This window comes from Lissotriton helveticus, chromosome 1_2 (genome assembly GCF_964261635.1).
Source record: "Lissotriton helveticus chromosome 1_2, aLisHel1.1, whole genome shotgun sequence".
Taxonomy (NCBI): domain Eukaryota; kingdom Metazoa; phylum Chordata; class Amphibia; order Caudata; family Salamandridae; genus Lissotriton; species Lissotriton helveticus.
Window position 1 is genome coordinate 457016219 of NC_136058.1, and position 18136 is coordinate 457034354.

Here is an 18136-nt window from a genome sequence, read left to right on the forward strand (position 1 = left end):
GCTGCCTTCGGCCTATTCGCACATCGGTCCGCTACTGACGCAAACTCACAGGCCAACGGGGCGCCCCACGCCGACTTTCAGCATTGTAGGATGGCCACACCAGTGCTGCAACTTGCTGGACACCACCTCGGTGCCATCCGGATCTTGGCGCGTTGTGTTGCCTTCGGCCTATTCGCACATCGGTCCGCTACTGACGCCGCCTCACGTGCCAACGTATTTTCTCCGCATTTTATACCCTATGCCGCATAACAGGTCATGTGACTTCTTTATAAAACTTTTCATTGGTTCATTTTACTTTTGGTTTCCTAATGATGGAAGGCTTGATCATATGACCTAAAAACAACACTTTTCATTGGATGAAAACTTTTTTTTTTCCCCAAACGATGAAAGCCTCACCTTGTTTCTGGATGTTTCAGACTGAAGCTGGCGTCAGCATGAGAGTACCACCATCTTGTAGCTCCGTCGTGGTCATTCCGCGAGCAATCATGGCAGCCGCTCCCCACCAGAAGCCTACAGGAGTCGGGGGCCCCCAAAACTTTTGATGAATCCTCAAGGCGGAGGGGACGCTTTCGAGAATGGGGTCCAAGACCTAGCAGACAAGCGTCCGATTTCCAAGGTGTCCCAGGGCCATTTCGGTGGACCAGGCCCAAAAAGGAAACAGCCTGCCGCCATTTTGAGAGTCCTGTGACAGCCGCCTATCGCTGCACCGCAAGAGTGGGCGCAACTCAGCTGAATTGCGGCTTTTGACACAGTGGACCAAAAACGGACGGAATGGCAACTGAAACGGTAAAGGGGCGCCCCACTACAACAGATGAGACTCCACCTGGAGAGGCCCGTTCACGCCGCCTCCCCCGGGGCGCCCCACGCCGTTATTCGGAGCAGCATTGTAGGATACCAAAACCAGTGCGGCAACTTACTGGACATCACCTTGGTGCCATCGTTCTGCTGCCTTGGAACTATTCGCACAACAGTTTGCTACTGATGACCCACCCCCCGCGACGCCCCACGCCAGAAATCTGGACGTTGTGCTGCGTTGGGACTATTCGCACAGCCGACCGCTACTTCGTTGTTTTTCCCTAAAAATGTTTATATGTTATTACTGTTTTTGTTTTCTTGTATATATTTAAAAGTTATTAAAGTTTTATAATCTTACTACTTTGTCGGAGTGCTATATATTTTAAATGTGACACATAATTGTAAAAACTTTGATGTACAAAGAGTCATCCCTGGAATCTTCCGCTTCAGGCTCGGTCCCCTCCCCAATCACAATACAGGATGGTTTTCAGATAATAGGAACGCGTCTGCTGTGACGGATCTCATCGAGTGTGGGCCTTGATCTACTATAACTCCTTTGAAGAGGGGTGATTCTTTACAGCTGGGGCCATAAACTACATCTGCAGGGCTAGCTGATACCCTAGGACCGGCCTGGACAATCGGACACAGAGGAAAAGGAGTGTCAGAGGGTGCGGTAGTGAATAGGGCGAAAGGGAGGTGTCGGGCGGGCACAGGGTGTGATTCTCAGGGAAGAGCAGCGCAGATGGGGGGAGGTTTATTACCCATGCATAAGACAGAGAGCGGGGGTGACCACTGCCTGGGGGAGATGCTTGCGAGGGTGGGGAGCCATGCTAAGGATCGACAGCGTGCACAGAGTGGGTCTGGTCAAGGCATCTAAAATGACTGCCGTGCACGACAAAAGTGTGGCATTTTAAAAAAGACAAGATGGCGCAGACAATGTTTTTCAACACTTCCTGATTTCCTTCGAATCGAACGTTAACAGACGTTGGGGCATATTACCAAAGTTAAGCGATATTTATCCCTAACGATGCTTAGCAACGATTTTTTTACCGCTAAGCATCGTCAGAAATTATCGCAGATAAACCTTGCTATTATCAAGGTTTATCGCAAATACGATAAAAAACGACCGCAATGCATTAATATCGCTGAAAACTCAGCGATATTCATGCATTACCGAGCTAATGCTCTTAGCCATGTTATCCACCTCCCATTGGATAACATGGCTAAGAACTGCTCAGGGCAGGTGCTAGCTTTTGGAGATATTCGCGCTTATCGCGAATATTTCCAAAAGTTGATAATAGGAGATAGCGATGTTAGCGACTGTTTCCAGTCGCTAACATCTTGGCATGCCCACTTTGCATGTCATTAGTGATAAATATCACTCACATGCAAAGTGGGGCCCAAGATGGTTGCTATCTCCTACTAGCCGTCGCTAACTGGTGTTAGCAACAGCTAGGTAATACAGATATAATTTTATCTCCGCGAAGCGGAGCGCTGTTACAGATATATATCTTGTTTTTGAACGTTAATTTCTCAAAATCCACTGAAGCACATATATTGAGACCTAGCAAAGGCACATCGAGCTACCAGTCCCTACAATTTTGCCATGTTTCGTGCAAATCCATTCAGCCGTTCGATTATTATTATTATTTATTTTTTTGCCCCGCGGGGCCCTTTTAAAACCTCCACATCAAACCTAAGAGGTCAAGGAGGATCTACTATGCCCCCTTATGGTCATTTGCCCCTTCGCTTTGGCCTCCTCTTGTCTCTCGATCCTACCGAGAGACAAGATGGCGGCCGCTACGGACTGTTTGCAATGTTTACAGACGCCGGAGAACCAATCAGCTTCGCAAACCTCCGTTACGCGAAGCGGAGCGCTGTTACAGATATATATCTTTTTTTGAACGTTAATTTCTCAAAATCCACTGGAGCACATATATTGAGACCTAGCAAAGGCACATCGGGCTACCAGTCCCTAATATTTTACCAAGTTTCGTGCAAATCCATTCAGCCGTTCGATTATTATTATTATTATTTTTTTTTGCCCCGCGGGACCCTTTTAAAACCTCCACATCAAACCTAGGGGGTCAGCGAGGATCTACTATGCCCCCTTATGGTCATTTGCCCCTTCGCTTTGGCCTCCTCTTGTCTCTCGATCCTACCGAGAGACAAGATGGCGGCCGCTACGGACTGTTTGGAATGTTCACAGACGCCGGAGAACCAATCAGCTTCGCTTCACAAAGCTCCGTACCGCGAAAAGTCCGCGAACCGGAGCGCTGCCCGGTCCGCTGTTACAGATATTTATCTTTTTTTGAACGTTAATTTCTCAAAATCCACTGGAGCACATATATTGAGACCTAGCAAAGGCACATCGGGCTACCAGTCCCTACAATTTTGCCAAGTTTCATGCAAATCCATTCAGCCGTTCGGGCTAAAAGTGAGGCCAACCGCCCTATGGAAAACTCAATGTTAAAAACACGTTTTGGGACCCCCTTTTTTCTCGGCCCCCCCTTGACAAACCCCCCCCAAATTTTCAAGGGCTGCTCAGAAACAAAATGTGCCATTTTCCTGAAAATTTCAGCCAATTCCGTCCACAAACGCCAAAGTTATTAGACATAGAATTTTCAAAAATCCCATAGAGAAAAAATCCTAACTATATATACCTACTGGCGACCGCCAGTAGGTAATATATATATATATATATATATATATATATATATATATATATATATATTTTTTTTTTTTCACTGAAAAAACCATAGGTTTCACCCATGTTATAGTTAGCTGGACATTTCTCTCATACAAAACCATTGAAATTCCTCCGTTATAGTTAGTTCAGCTAACTATAACTCGCGCGCCCGCAATGCGCTGCTGATGACGTCACATACTACATCACTCATGACATGCTCAGTGACATCACTCATGACATCACTGATGACATCACAAGTGACATCACTGATGACATCACCGATGACATCATCCAGTGAATGTGTGTCTTTTTGAAAAACAAATATTTTTTATATATGTATATCTAAAGGTCAATGGAAGAATAAATGGGTAAATAAGTGTCTAAATGGATGTTTTTTTATAAAATTGATTATATAACTGACTTATTTAGTGTTTCTTAGTGAATACATGTATTAGCAAGTAATGTTTAAATATGTAAATATCTGTATCATTGTCTCACTTTGTGTATAAGTGGCTGCATGGGTTGGTGAGCAGCTACATGAGTGTCTATATGGGTTATTAGTTGGTTTTTTGAGTATCAGTATGAGTGTGTTTATGGTTTGGTGGGCGGTATTACTTACCACATAGATGCATGAATGGGTGACTCCCTGTTTGTATGTGTTTTGAAGACAGTATGTGTGCAGGACTGTATGGGTGGATGAGTGTGGGTATGGGTGTGTTAGTAAGTGAATGACTGTCTCAATAGTATCTTTATGAGTAACTACATATGTTTTAAACTAGTATATGTGAGTATTGATGTATATAAGTGAGTATATCTGAGAGCCAGAGATTCTAAGACTTCCTGTATAAATAAGTATGTGTTTCTATAAGTGATTGTTTAAGAGAGTAAGTATGTCTACGATTCTGTAGAAGTTAGTGTAGTGGTGGGTGTATTGCTGTTTATGCAAGTAAATGGATAATTGATAGTTTATTTGCATGTGTGAGTATGTGTGTGAGTAACTCTATAGATGAGTGTCGGTGTATAACAGGATATATAGGTGTATGAGTACATATGATGAGTGAGTACATGTATGAGTGACTATAAAGAACTGTTGGTGAATAAATGGATGTGTATGTAGATTTTGGAATTACTCAATAGGTTGTTCTAACTGGAATTGGTATCTCCATTTTTTTGAAAATGTTAGTTTCTATTTTTGATCGTGTGTATCAAAGGTTATATTACAGTAAGAGGAGGTCTGCCACAAGGATGATGTCGTCAGTGATGTCATCAGGGATGTCATTTGAGATGTCATCAGTGATGTCATGAGTGATGTCACTGACTATGTCATGAGTGATGTAATATATGACGTCATCAGCAGTGCATTGCGGGCGCGCAAGTTATAGTTAGCTAAGCTAACTAGAACGGAGGAATTTCAAAGGTTTTGTATGAGAGAAATGTTCAGCTAACTATAACGTGTGAAACCTATGGTTTTTTCAATGAATTTGCATAGTTTTTTAAATGCTAATTCCTAACTGTAACGTGTGTGAAACCTATGGTTTTTTCAATGAATTTGCAAGGTTTTTTAAATGCTAATTCCTAACTATAACGTGTGTGAAACCTAAGGTTTTTTCAGTGAATTTCAAAGGTTTTGTAAATGATAATTTATAAATGTATTCATTATTATGTCTTTCTTTTTATACTAATTTCTTATATTTTTAATATAAATATTTATATTTATTTTATTTTTTAGATTATATTTCATATTCTTATTATAAAATAATAACAAAACTAAATTGCAAAGTAATTTTTGTATGAATTATTGCTTGACGTCGGTTGCAAGCATAACACAGCTCTAGCAATTCTCTTGGGGCCCTATGCTCACAATGCTGTATCAATCCTTACACCTGCTTCAAGCATGTGCAAGGTTTTGACGCAGCATAAGCTCAAAAGTCACTGAATAAAATGTTATACATTTCGCTCAGTCACTTTTAGGAGGCGTTTCTGCACCCCCTTCTGCACAAGAAAGCCTCTTCTGGTGCAGGGCTTTACAATGTAATACACCCACCAGATGCGTCACATTGTTAATAGCACACACCATGGCACATCTTTTGCACCACCGCTGTGTCACAAAAATGACGCAACAGCTGTGTAAAAGAGGCACAAGGGGATTGTAAATCCGCCCCTAACACATACAAATTTACCCAGGCACTTTCACCAGCAGCGCAAATTGAAGCATACACTTGTAACATATTTATGTACATATGTTACATTCAAGTGCTTCGGACATACTACAGTATACTATAGATAAACACCTTATAGATTTATACTGTAGCAGTTCCTCATAGTTCTGCACTTTCACATTCTCCATACACTAGTAGCATATTCATTCATTCATTTATGAACTACACATTCATTTTGACAAACTTTCACACACTACCATAGAAATATAGTTCTTTCTTTGACCAGTGAAGGTAGTTCTAAAAAGAACAGTTTTTTTTTTTGTGTTTTCTCAACAAATTCCAACCGGAACAAAAGAATGAAAAAAAGAACAACTAATGTCGAGGACAGCAATGATCCTGCGTTTCATCAAGTCTGTAGACTGATCCCCATAACACAAAAGTTTATCACAATAAATGCACAGAATTTTAACTTTAGCAAAGTCAGAATTAATATGTGTGTGTGGACTGCTTGCTGAAAATGCTGCTGCCGCAGTTGATGTGCTTGGTGTAGCAGCAGGTGGGTTCTCATGCAACCTCCGTCTTGCAGCTCGAGCAAAGTTCTTGGGGTGCAAGTTCTTCACGTGTCGGACCATATTTGCTGTGCCAAAGGAGTATTTTTTACATGGATCACCCCTTGAAAGAGTTGTTTGGCAAATTTTACTTGTTACTTTTGGAGCATTAACCTTTTTTTGTGACAATCTGGAAAAGTGAAAAACTTCCAAATTAGAGCTTCTTTCCCAGTCAAAGTCGAGTAATTATAATGGGACAGAACTTTCAACAGTCGCAATAGGAAAAGTTATCAACCAATCAAATCTCTACTTTTAAAGTCACATGGCTTTGCGTACGCTTATGATGCTCTTGCGCAGCTCTTTCAATACGAGTACGCATGATGTTCTACCGTGATTTGTGTAATTATTTTTAAAAGTAATACATGATTATACAAGTATTAAAAAAACTCATAGTTATCCCAAATGTCTGCTCTTAGTATGTACATTAAATACATACATTGCGCACTTTCGCGTACAGAACGCCGTACATGATGTCACACCGAAGCTTTAATGCGACGCGTAACATCAAAGCATATTTGTACCGTATGCGTGGGTACACGCTGAGTATGATAAGCAGTACAAACTATGGTGCGATCACCCTCTCAGTGACAAATCAGAGCACAGGGTGCGCTAAGGAGAATGATTAGAAGTGCTGACTCATTGCATATCCGATTCTGGGCCTGCCTCTGCGCACATTATAACACCGCCCCCATCTCTCTCTGTTGTTAATTGTTAGTGCACACACTCATACTTGCACATGCACGGTGCATGCCCGCCCACACTACCCACATGCCACCACCTAGCATGCTTGCTATCATTTAGCCTGGAAACCAATACATACCCAATGGCATGTCCCCCAGGGCCATCATTCTTACAGACCCCAAAAATGCTACCAATGACGGCCCTGGGCTTGGTTTGGTCAGCCCCCACGGTTCCCATATAATGCAGAGCCTGACGTGAGCACGCTCTCTTTTGCCTGCCTCTGCTGCGGTGACAGACAGACTGTCGAAAACACCCCAGACTCAGCGAAACAGCAGCCTTTCAAGACATGACAAAAGACGACAGAAGCAAAGGTAAGAGAAGACGTCACAACATCAGCCTCCACTGTAAATTGTATATGCATAATGCTATTTTTTATCCTTCATATGGTTTTCCTACCCCTTAATGTTTTTTTTTTTTTTTATATATATATTTTTATTATTTGAAGAAAAACAAGAGAGTGAGTACATACATCGGGTGTCATACAACAGAGCACATTGCGGAGGTAAACAGGCAAATAAACTAAAGTGGTACATATCAATTAAACGATGACTGAGACGTCAACACTAGCAAATACATAACAGGAGTAAGGACATAACAATCCACACCCCGGCTAGGCTGAAACCTTTAGGGCCCGTCCACCCGCAAAATCAGGATGATTATAGCCAAAACACATGACACCCGAATATGAGAAACAGAGCAGCTCAGGATATTCTACCCACATCTCGTAGAAGAAAGAAAGAAAGAAAGGGGAGGCCATAGAAATAAAATAAAGACAAAACAAAAAAAAACATCCCCCCACCCTGCATCCCTGCAGATGGCTACAGCCCAACCCACTAGCAGCGTGCCAGTCGCCCCAGCTAACTAAGCCCTAAAAGAAGGAAGAAAGAAAGAAACGGAGGAGGGCATCGTCTGTCACATCCCCGGCCCCGCCCTCCCCCTGCCCGAACCAAGAATCCCCTGAAGTAAATCAAAAACGTAGCAAGCTGTAAATTCGTGGCGTAACAGGGGAAACTTCAAATACCGCCCTTCCTTCCATAGATAGTACAACCGTAAACCCCGTGTCCAGCAAGATTCGATGTGAAGCTCAGTCTCTCAAAGTCAACCTTGTCCCCTTCGAGCAGACACCCGAACCCCCTCCGGACGAGTAGCCGCTTCAGCAGGATAGTCAAAACACAAAAAGATCAGAACAGAGTCTAAACCAGGATGTAGCACCGGGTGGAGAATGCCGATAACTCCACTAGGATCCGAGACTCCCCTGACCCTCACGGATGCAAAGCGTTGTTGCGGTCGCCATCTTAGCGACTTAGACACACAGGGGAGTAACTCCGGCACAGGTCAACAACAGCTCTCCCAGCGTAGGGTTCCGGAAGAGGATCGGCAGGTAGTCCATCCATAATCAGCAGTAGTCTTAGGCCACACGATCCGGTCACTACTTCGTGTTCTCTCCGTTCACACACAACACCATTCAAGGGCTCCGACACCTCCCACAGCACAGGGTCTGGATCCCCCGTCGAAGTGGCCATCGAGGGCATCTCGAGTGGTTCCACTGCCCGCAGCGGGACAGGGTCCGGTCCGCTCAATTCCAGTCAAGCAAGCTATCATCGTCCGTAGGTGTGCATCAATATACTCATGGAAGGACCCTAGGGCCGTCAAAACAGTTAGTAGTGACGGGACACTACCGGTTCCTTCCACAACACTGCATTCGGTCTCGATCATAGTGTCGGCTCCGACAAGCCCGTTCCTCGGAGAGGAAAACAAGTGGATGCGGAACGGAAGACAGCAGAGGGGGACACACCGTTGGCGACAATGATTGTCCGGACGCCACTACCGCAGGCGGAGAACCCCGCCCGGCGAGCACCAGCCACTCCCAAAACCGGGCCACCGGGCCAGATACCCCGGTCCGCTGCTGCAATTACGTGTTGTCACCCCTCTTTCAATGTATACCAAGCACACCAATCGCCGTCCCTAGCGGATCAAAAGAAAACTTGCCACTTCAGCTGACCGGACCCTGTCACTCGACCACGGCCGATGTTGTTCAACTTCAGCCCGGCTGGGCCAGTACTGGAGACCCCGGCTTTCAAGCTGGTGTAGGCCGCAAAATGCCACTCAACGTATCTTTTACTACCAGAATGGCAGAAATCTCAGGATTGCACCATTTCGATCCAGACCCGTTCAGACACTTGAAGGCAGGGCGCAAATTCAGGATATACGACAGGATCTACTGGTAGGAGACGGAGGTCGGCGGAGTAGGGAACTCACGCGGCCATCTTGGTTGCTGTCGTAGCTCCCCCCCTCAATGGTTTTAAATTGTACTTACCTGATTGAAATATTTCTTTATAAGTCACGAGGTCCTATATAGCTCTAATCTTAAAAATTGTGCGTGCATACATTTCTGTGTCGTATTTCTGTACTACGCCACGTGTTTAGGCCTCTATTATTATTAATTGTGCGTCCATGATAGTATTTTTTTTTCTGCGTCACGAGGCCGTCCCAGGCCTCTATTAACTTATTGATCTTCCTTTGTTTGCTGGAGCTGCAACAGTCTAACTACGGAATATTAAGAACCCACATTAAAATTCACTTTTGATAGTAGTTACGCAACTCAGTTACGATGACTAATCAAAACGTCCTTTTGTTTCCTTCACCAAACATCGTTCAGAAGCAACCACGGCCTATTGAGCAACAGCAATGGAATTCTCGGCAACTTATTGAATATACTTTGACGTATAGAAGCAGAGTTCAAGTTGAATGGTGAACTCCGGTGGCCGCACTCTTTATTCAAGGTAAGCACAGCAGCCTAGATCCACAAAGCCTTCATAGCAATGCATTAGAAATAAGTCGCCATAACGGGCGTCAGTAAAGCAGTAGGCCCTTTCATACAGACACCACATGAACGCGGCACTATAACAACTGAAATATACCAGATACACTGCACTCGTAAAACTGTAGTGTTAGCTCTATTTGTGAAACGAGAGAGGGCCATATTATCAAACCTTGGCAACAAAATTATCGCCACTTTATCAGCAGCAAACTGCTGCTAAAGTGGCCATAATATATTTGATATTATGCTCTATTGAATTCCAATCAAAGCTCATGTTAGATGTGAAGGACATCTAACATGAGCTTCGATTGGAATTCCATAGAGCATATTATCAAACCCATTATCGCCACTTTAGCGACACTTTCCTGCCGATAAAGTGGCGATAATTTTGTCACCCAGGCTTGATATTATGGCCCAGAGTGCGTAGTGTACAGTAGCTTCTCTGTATAATCTAGAATTACCTCCGAGCAGTGACAACAGACAGCTTACAAAAGTCTGACAAACATATCCACAACCTTATTACGCCACTTTTGAGTCACTTTTAACATGGGTAACGTGATGCAAAGAGTTAGTAAATATACGTCTAACTTTTCAAGAAAAAATCTCAACTCCAGAATCTACAACACAGTTTTAATGTTGTTTTCTCTCTCTTTCTCTCTTTCTCACTCTCTGTGACATCATTTCTCTTTCTCTCTTAAACTTAGACACTGCTGTCTGCTTGGCCGTGTAGAAGAATTGTTAAAATTAAGTTGTCAAACCAACTGGCTGAAGTGTTTGGCCGCAAGGTTTATACAACGGTAAGCACAGAGGCCTAGATCTACAAATCCTTCATGTGAATGTATTCGAAATAATTCGGCATAACGGGTGTTAGTAACGCAGAAGGCACTTCCATATAGACACCACTTGAATGCAGCACTATAACATGTAAAATGTCCCAGGTACACTGCACTCGTAAAACTGTAGTGTTAGCTTTATTTGTGAAACGAGAGAGGGCCATATTATCAAGCCTTGGCGACAAAATTATCGCCACTTTATCGGCAGCAAACTGCCGCTAAAGTGGCCATAATAGGTTTGATAATATGCTCTATTGAATTCCAATCGAAGCTCATGTTAGATGTGAAGGACATCTAACATGAGCTTCGATTGGAATTCCATAGAGCATATTATCAAACCCATTATTGCCACTTTTGCGACACTTTCCTGCCGATAAAGTGGCGATAATTTTGGCTTGATATTATGGCCCAGAGTGCGTAGTGTACAGCAGCTTCTCTGTAAAATCTATAATTACCTCAGAGCAGTGACAACAGATAGCTTACAACAGTCTGACAAACAGATCCACAACCTTATCACGCCACTTTTGAGTCACTTAAAACATGGGTAAAGTGATGCAAGGAGCTAGTAAATCTACATCTCACTTTTCAAGAAAAAAATCTAAACTCCAGACTCTGCGACACAGTTTTAATGTTGTTTTCTCTCTCTCTCACTCTCTGTGACATCATTTCTCTTTCTCTCTTAAACTTAGACACTGCTGTCTTCGACGTGTAGACGTGTAGAAGAATTGTTCAAAATAAGTTGTGACACCAACTGCTTGAAATGTTTACCCGCAAGGTTTATACAACGGTAAGCAAAGAGGCCTAGATCTACAAAGCCTTCATAGGAATGCATTAGAAATAAGTCGCCATAACGGGCGTCAGTAATGCAGTAGGCACTTCCATATAGACACCACTTGAACGTGGCACTATAAGAGAACTGGAATGTACGAGTCACACTGCACACGTAAAACCGTAGAGTTACCAAAACTTATAGGGGCATAGTATCAAGAACGGCGATAAAATTATCGCCGTTTCAGCAGCAGCTGCCAACACTTCCTGGTTTCGAGTGTTGACAGACAGTTCACAGCCAATCAGCAAGCAGCTCGCGCTCGTAATTGACCAGATTTCAGTACGCGTGCTGAACTCCGTCTCTAGATATCGCTATGATTTAACTTGCAATTTTCTCAGAAACTACTGAACAGATTTACATCAGTTAACAAAAAGCACAATCTGCGAAAAGAACTCTACCTCTCTGCCAAATTTCGTGTAATTCCGTTCAGCCTTTCGGGCTGTAGCCCTGGGTAAAGGTCCCTATGGAAAATTGCATGGGGAATACATGTTTTGGTACCCCCCTTTTTTCTCGGCCCCCACTTGACGAATCACCCTCAAACTTTCAGGAAAGGAGCGGAACTGCGCAGGCCATTTTCTTGGAGAAATTCACAAAGATTCGTCCACCAGCGCCAAAGTTATTCCAAATAGAATGTTGTGGATTTCCTATGGAAAGTAGGTCCTAACTATAACTACCTACTGGCGACCACCAGTAGGTAATATATATATATATATATATATAATATATATATATATATATATATATATATATATATATATATATATATATATATATATATATATATATATATATATATATATATATTCACTGAAAAAAACATGGGTTATAGACCATATATAGTTAGGAATTAGCATTTACAAAACCTTATTTTACTCACACAAAACCATTGAAATTCCATATATAGTTAGTTGCACTAACTATATATCGCGCACCCGCAATCCACTGCTGATGATGTCACATATTACATCATTCATGACATGGTCAGTGACATCACTGATGACATCACTGATGACATATCAAATGACATCACTGATGACATCACTGATGACATCTCAAATGACATCACTGATGACATCATCCAGTGACTGTGTGTTTCTGTAAAGTTTAAATATGTTTTACATATTGAAGAATGAGTAGATGTAGAAGTGTCTGGATGAAGGATTTAGTAGGTGCATGACTGACTGTATGAGTGAGTGATTAAATGTGTCTCACTGAATGCATGGGTTAGTGACTAAACTGTCTTAATTTGTGCATCATTATGTCTGTTGTTCTGTAAACTGCTGCATGTGTTGATCAGTAGCTATATGAGTAACTATATGGGTTGTTGATTGATTGTCCAAGTATTTGTATGGGAGACTGAGTGTGTGCGTGGCTGGCTGGGAGGTGTGTGACTCTGTGCAGATCAATGTGTTCTTGTATCAATGATTGTATAAGAGAGTAAGTATGTGTTAGTATATGTTTGAAAATGTAAGGTACTCTATGTTTAACTGTATAGATTAGAAAATGGAAGTGTGATTGATTCTTTACAGGACTGACTAGGTGTGTGAGTAACTCCATGGATGAGTGGCAGAGTGTGAGTGTCTGTATAGGTGTATGAGTGCATATGATAGTGTTGTAAAGATGAGTGATTGTATGTATGAATGATTGTATGGGTGAATGTGTGAATGTGTGTGTAGACGTAGGAATCAGTGAGTGCGTATGTAGTAACTAGTATTGGTGTGTCAATGGTTTCAAAAATTATACTCTGTATTTAACACTGGGTGTAACAGAGGTTATATTAAAATGTGAGGAGATGCATTGTATTGTCACATGAATGATATCATCAGTGATGTGACCATTGATGTCAAATGAGATGTCATCAGTGATGTCATTTGAGATGTCATCAGTGATGTCATCAGTGATGTCATTTGAGATGTTATCAGTGATGCCATTTGAGATGTCATCAGTGATGTCATTTGAGATGTCATCAGTGATGTCATCAGTGATGTCATTTGAGATGTCATCAGTGATGTCATCAGTGATGTCCCCACAAGAACCCCCACAAGAAGCCTTCGCTCTGCGGGACTCTGTCAACTGGTTGTTCCACGTGTCAAACTTGCCAGATGGGGAGCCAGAGCTTTTTCCGTGGTTGCTCCGCAGCTATGGAACTCCATCCCCACTAAAATAAAAACTCTCCCCTCCATCGAGTCTTTTAAAAAGGCTCTAAAAACCTACTTCTTTAAGAAGGCCTACTTATGAGAGAATAGGACTTGGTAGGGTGCTAGCTTCTGCATTTGACTTAGGCGCCTTGACGCCCACTGGGCAAAGTATGCGCTATACAAGAAACACTTCATTCATTCATTCATGTCACTGACCATGTCATGAATGATGTAATATGTGACATCATCAGCAGTGGATTGCGGGTGCGCGATATATAGTTAGTGCAACTAACTATATATGGAATTTCAATGGTATTGTGTGAGTAAAATAAGGTTTTGTAAATGCTAATTCCTAACTATATATGGTCTATAACCCATGGTTTTTTCAGTGAATTTTCAAGGTTTTGTAAATGCTAATTCCTAACTATATATGGTCTATAACCTATGGTTTTTTCAGTGAATTTCAATGGTTTTTTATTAGCAAATATCAAAAGCTTTAAAATGTCAAGTACGTGGTAGGTAAAAACATTTTCGTGTTTATGCACGCTGATGTGCTTTGAACGCTGCCCCCCCCTCTTTTCTTTTAGGAGTATTCTCTCTCTGCAGATAGTGAAGGGTAGGTAACGCATGCCTTTGCCCCCGTTGTAATCCGTCTTGCCTGCTTCCCTCTCCATTTGATTGATTGTTATCCAAGCATTTACTGTTTTGGAATTGCTTCTCTTTGGTTCATTCTCTATTTACAAACAAGCACAGAGTCGCAATACTCTGTTTAGTCTTTGCAGATAGTGAAAAATCGTTAGAAAAAACAAAAGGAACCAAGCAAAATCAGTAGGCCACTAATGGGATCTCTTTTTGACCTCGCTAAAATAGAAACATTAGGAACAACCCCTCATGAGAAATATGAAACTAGTGAGAGGAACCGAGCTCGACGCCATGATGGCTGCAAGACAGCTCGGCTCCGCCGCCCACCCCGCCCAAAATAACGACAAACCCTATGCAAATATTATAAATATATACAACACACCAGCAAAGTAACAGGGTAAAACGTTTTATTAAATAACTATTTACATGGCAGCCTGCTGCAACATCGATCCAAATACATGCTGCCGTTCCCGGGATTTCTCCCCGACTACTCTGCGGCCTACGAGATGGAGAGGCCGAGGCGTTGACTAGGCGGGGCCTCCGGCCGCAACCACAGCGCCAACGATCGCTGCTGACGGAGGGGAGCCTTGCCGGTGAGACCACTGATCTGAAGAACCGCTGCCTGCGGTGCCTCCCTGAGCCGCTTGATGTAGGCCCCCGAGGGGCGGTGTGGTGGTGCGGACTCGGAGGGGGCGCTTGGCTCCTGCCCCCTCCCCAAGTCTTGTTGCCCTGGTGTGGCTTGAGATCGCCCCCGACATAGGCGGCCGGCTCCCGGGGTCCGGCGGAACTTTTTGCCTTTTGGTGACTCTTCCATTCTGGACCTTGTCCCACAATCCGTTTGACCTGAAGACACGTCCTGCGGTGCCCTGGTCCGACCATCACATATACCTGCGCCAGGAGACGGCGTGGGGTGCACTGGAAGCGAGAGGCGGCGCGAACGAGCCTCCCCCACCTCCCCAGGTGGAGGTTTCACAGCTGCACCCCAGCGCTTCACTCGACGTAGGCGGCCGGCTCCCGGGGTCCGGCGGAACTTTTAGCCTTTTGGTGACTCTTCCATTCTGGACCTTGTCCCACAATCCGTTTGACCTGAAGACACGTCCTGCGGTGCCCTGGTCCGACCATCACATATACCTGCGCCAGGAGACGGCGTGGGGTGCACTGGAAGGGAGAGGCGGCGCGAACGAGCCTCCCCCACCTCCCCAGGTGGAGGTTTCTCAGCTGCACCCCAGCGCTTCACTCGGCAGCTGAGTTACGCCCACTCTTGCGGCACAGTGCCTCTCTCGGCCAGCCGAGTTGCGCCTGCTCTTGCTATTACAGCGTCTCACCCGCCATCCGGCTGAATTGCACCCACTCTTGCGGTACAGCGACAGGCGGCTGCCACGGAGCTCATGAAATGGCGGTCGGCTCCACAGACTTGGGCCTGGCCTGCAAGGATGGCTCTGGGCAACCCTGGAACTTGGACGCTTGACTGCTAGGGCATGGGCCCCATTCCCAAAAGCGTCCCCTCAGCCTTGAAGATTCTACAAGAGTCACCGGGGCCCCCGACTCCTGCAGACTTCCGGTGGGGAGCGACTGCCATGATTGCTCTCGGAACGGTCACGACGTAGCCACGGGGTGCTCTCATGCAGACGCCAGCTTCAGTCTGAAACATCCAGAAACACTGTAGTATCGCGTTGTCGCGTAATGCGTCATATGACGCGCCGCGTTAGCGCACTCGATGCGCGAAGCGAGGCGCGAAGCGCAGCTTCCCGGAAGCGATCCGGGGCGTGGCACGGAGCGCGTAACGTAAGCATAACAGGTCATGTGACTTGTTAATAAAAATTTTAATTTGTTCATTTCACTTTTGGTTTCCTAATGATGTAAGGCTAGGTCATGTGTCCTAAAAATGACACTTTTCATTGGTTTAGAACTATTTTTTTGTCCCAAATGATGAAAACCCCTCCTTGTTTCCTCACTCTGACTTTCATCTTTGTGAGAGGAAGACCTACAGTGCCTCGCTCGGCCACCTGAGTTACGCCCGCTCTTGCGGCACAGTGCCTCGCTCGGCCAACTGAGTTGCGTTCACTGTTGCGGCACAGTGCCTCGCTCGGCCAGCTGAGTTCCGCCCACTCTTGCGGCACAGTGCCTCGCTCGGCCAGCTGAGTTCCGCCCGCTCTTGCGGCACAGTGCCTCACTCGGCCAGCTGAGTTCCGCCCACTCTTGCGGCACAGTGCCTCGCTCGGCCAGCTGAGTTCCGCCCGCTCTTGCGGCACAGTGCCTCACTCGGCCGGTTGAGTTTCGCCTACTCTTCCGGCTACAGCGTCTCACCCGCCATCCAGCTGAGTTGCGCCCACTCTTGCGGCCTACGACATGGAGAGGCCGGGGCGTTGACTAGGCGGGGCCTCCGGCCGCAACCACAGCGCCAACGATCGCTGCTGACAAAGGGGAGCCTTGCCGGTGAGAGCCACTGATCTGAAGAACCGCTGCCTGCGGTGCCTCCATGAACCGCTTGACGGAGGCCCCCGAGGGGCGGTGTGGTGGCGCGGTCTGGGAGGGGGCGCTTGGCTCCTGCCCCCTCCCCAAGTCTTGTTGCCCTGGTGTGGCCTGAGATCGCCCCCGACATAGGCGGCCGGCTCCCGGGGTCCGGCGGAACTTTTTGCCTTTTGCTGACTCTTCATTCTGGACCTTGTCCCACAATCCGTTTGACCTGAAGACACGTCTTGCGGTGCCCTCGCAATGCGGCCTGGTCCCTGAATGTGTGCAGGGGGACGGTATTGATTGGATCAAGATGGCGGCTTCACACAAAGCTGACTCAAGTGTTGCTGCTGATGCTATGCAGACAAAAACTGGTTTTCAGTTTGTACATTCTTCAGGATTTTTCCATCCAAGGCTGGTTGAGAGTTTGTAGAACGATGGCTTCAGATTTTCAACATACTACTCTTCAACATTCTTAATAAATGTAACAATGTGAGACTCACTAGGAGAACGGCCGTTTATCTTTCCTTTCAAAATGCTGCCAACAATATTTTCTGAATGGAAGACACCATCTTGTAGCATAAAGGGCTGCGTCAAGGGTGGTATTGCCCAGAATGTCTTGTTTTCTAGTGCTCGTAATGACGAAGCCAGAACTGCCGAAAGGGATTCTGGTCCTGCCGCTACTTATTGGAGACATTGAACTATACTCTGGACCTGCCTGGCCTCAACCAAAATGGCGCCAGTATGGTAGCGACTTGCAACTCCTTATGACGTTCTAGTTACTTAGCCTTGACGTTATGGGGATGTATGCGGTCTTTGTGCACATGGCGGGCGGGGAAGGGCACTGACTGGGAATACGGACAACCCTATTGATGTCGATTTTTCATTATTGATTATTGTATTAATAAAGCTTCGAAGTAATGTTACCCATGATACTCGCCCATGGTGTGCGTATGGACGATTTTATTGTAACTGATCCTGTTATACTTTCAATTAAAAAATCAACCTTCACTGATTCTGCAACCGTTTGTCATGTTTAGTTTTTTCAATTAAATGGCTCGCTTGTTACATACTCCTATACCCCTGGCTTTTGAAAGACACCATCTTGTAGAATAAAGGGCTGCGTCAAGGGTGGTATTGCCCAGAATGTCTTGTTTTCTAGTGCTCGTAATGACGAAGCCAGAACTGCCGAAAGGGATTCTGCTCCTGCTGCTACTTATTGGAGACATTGAACTATACTCTGGACCTGCCTGGCCTCGACCAAAATGGCGCCAGTATGGGAGCGACTTGCAACTCCTTATGACGTTCTAGTTACTTAGCCTTGACGTTATGGGGGATGTATGCGGTCTTTGTGCACATGGCGGGCGGGGAAGGGTACTGACTAGGAATACGGACAACCCTATTGATGTCGATTTTTCATTATTGAT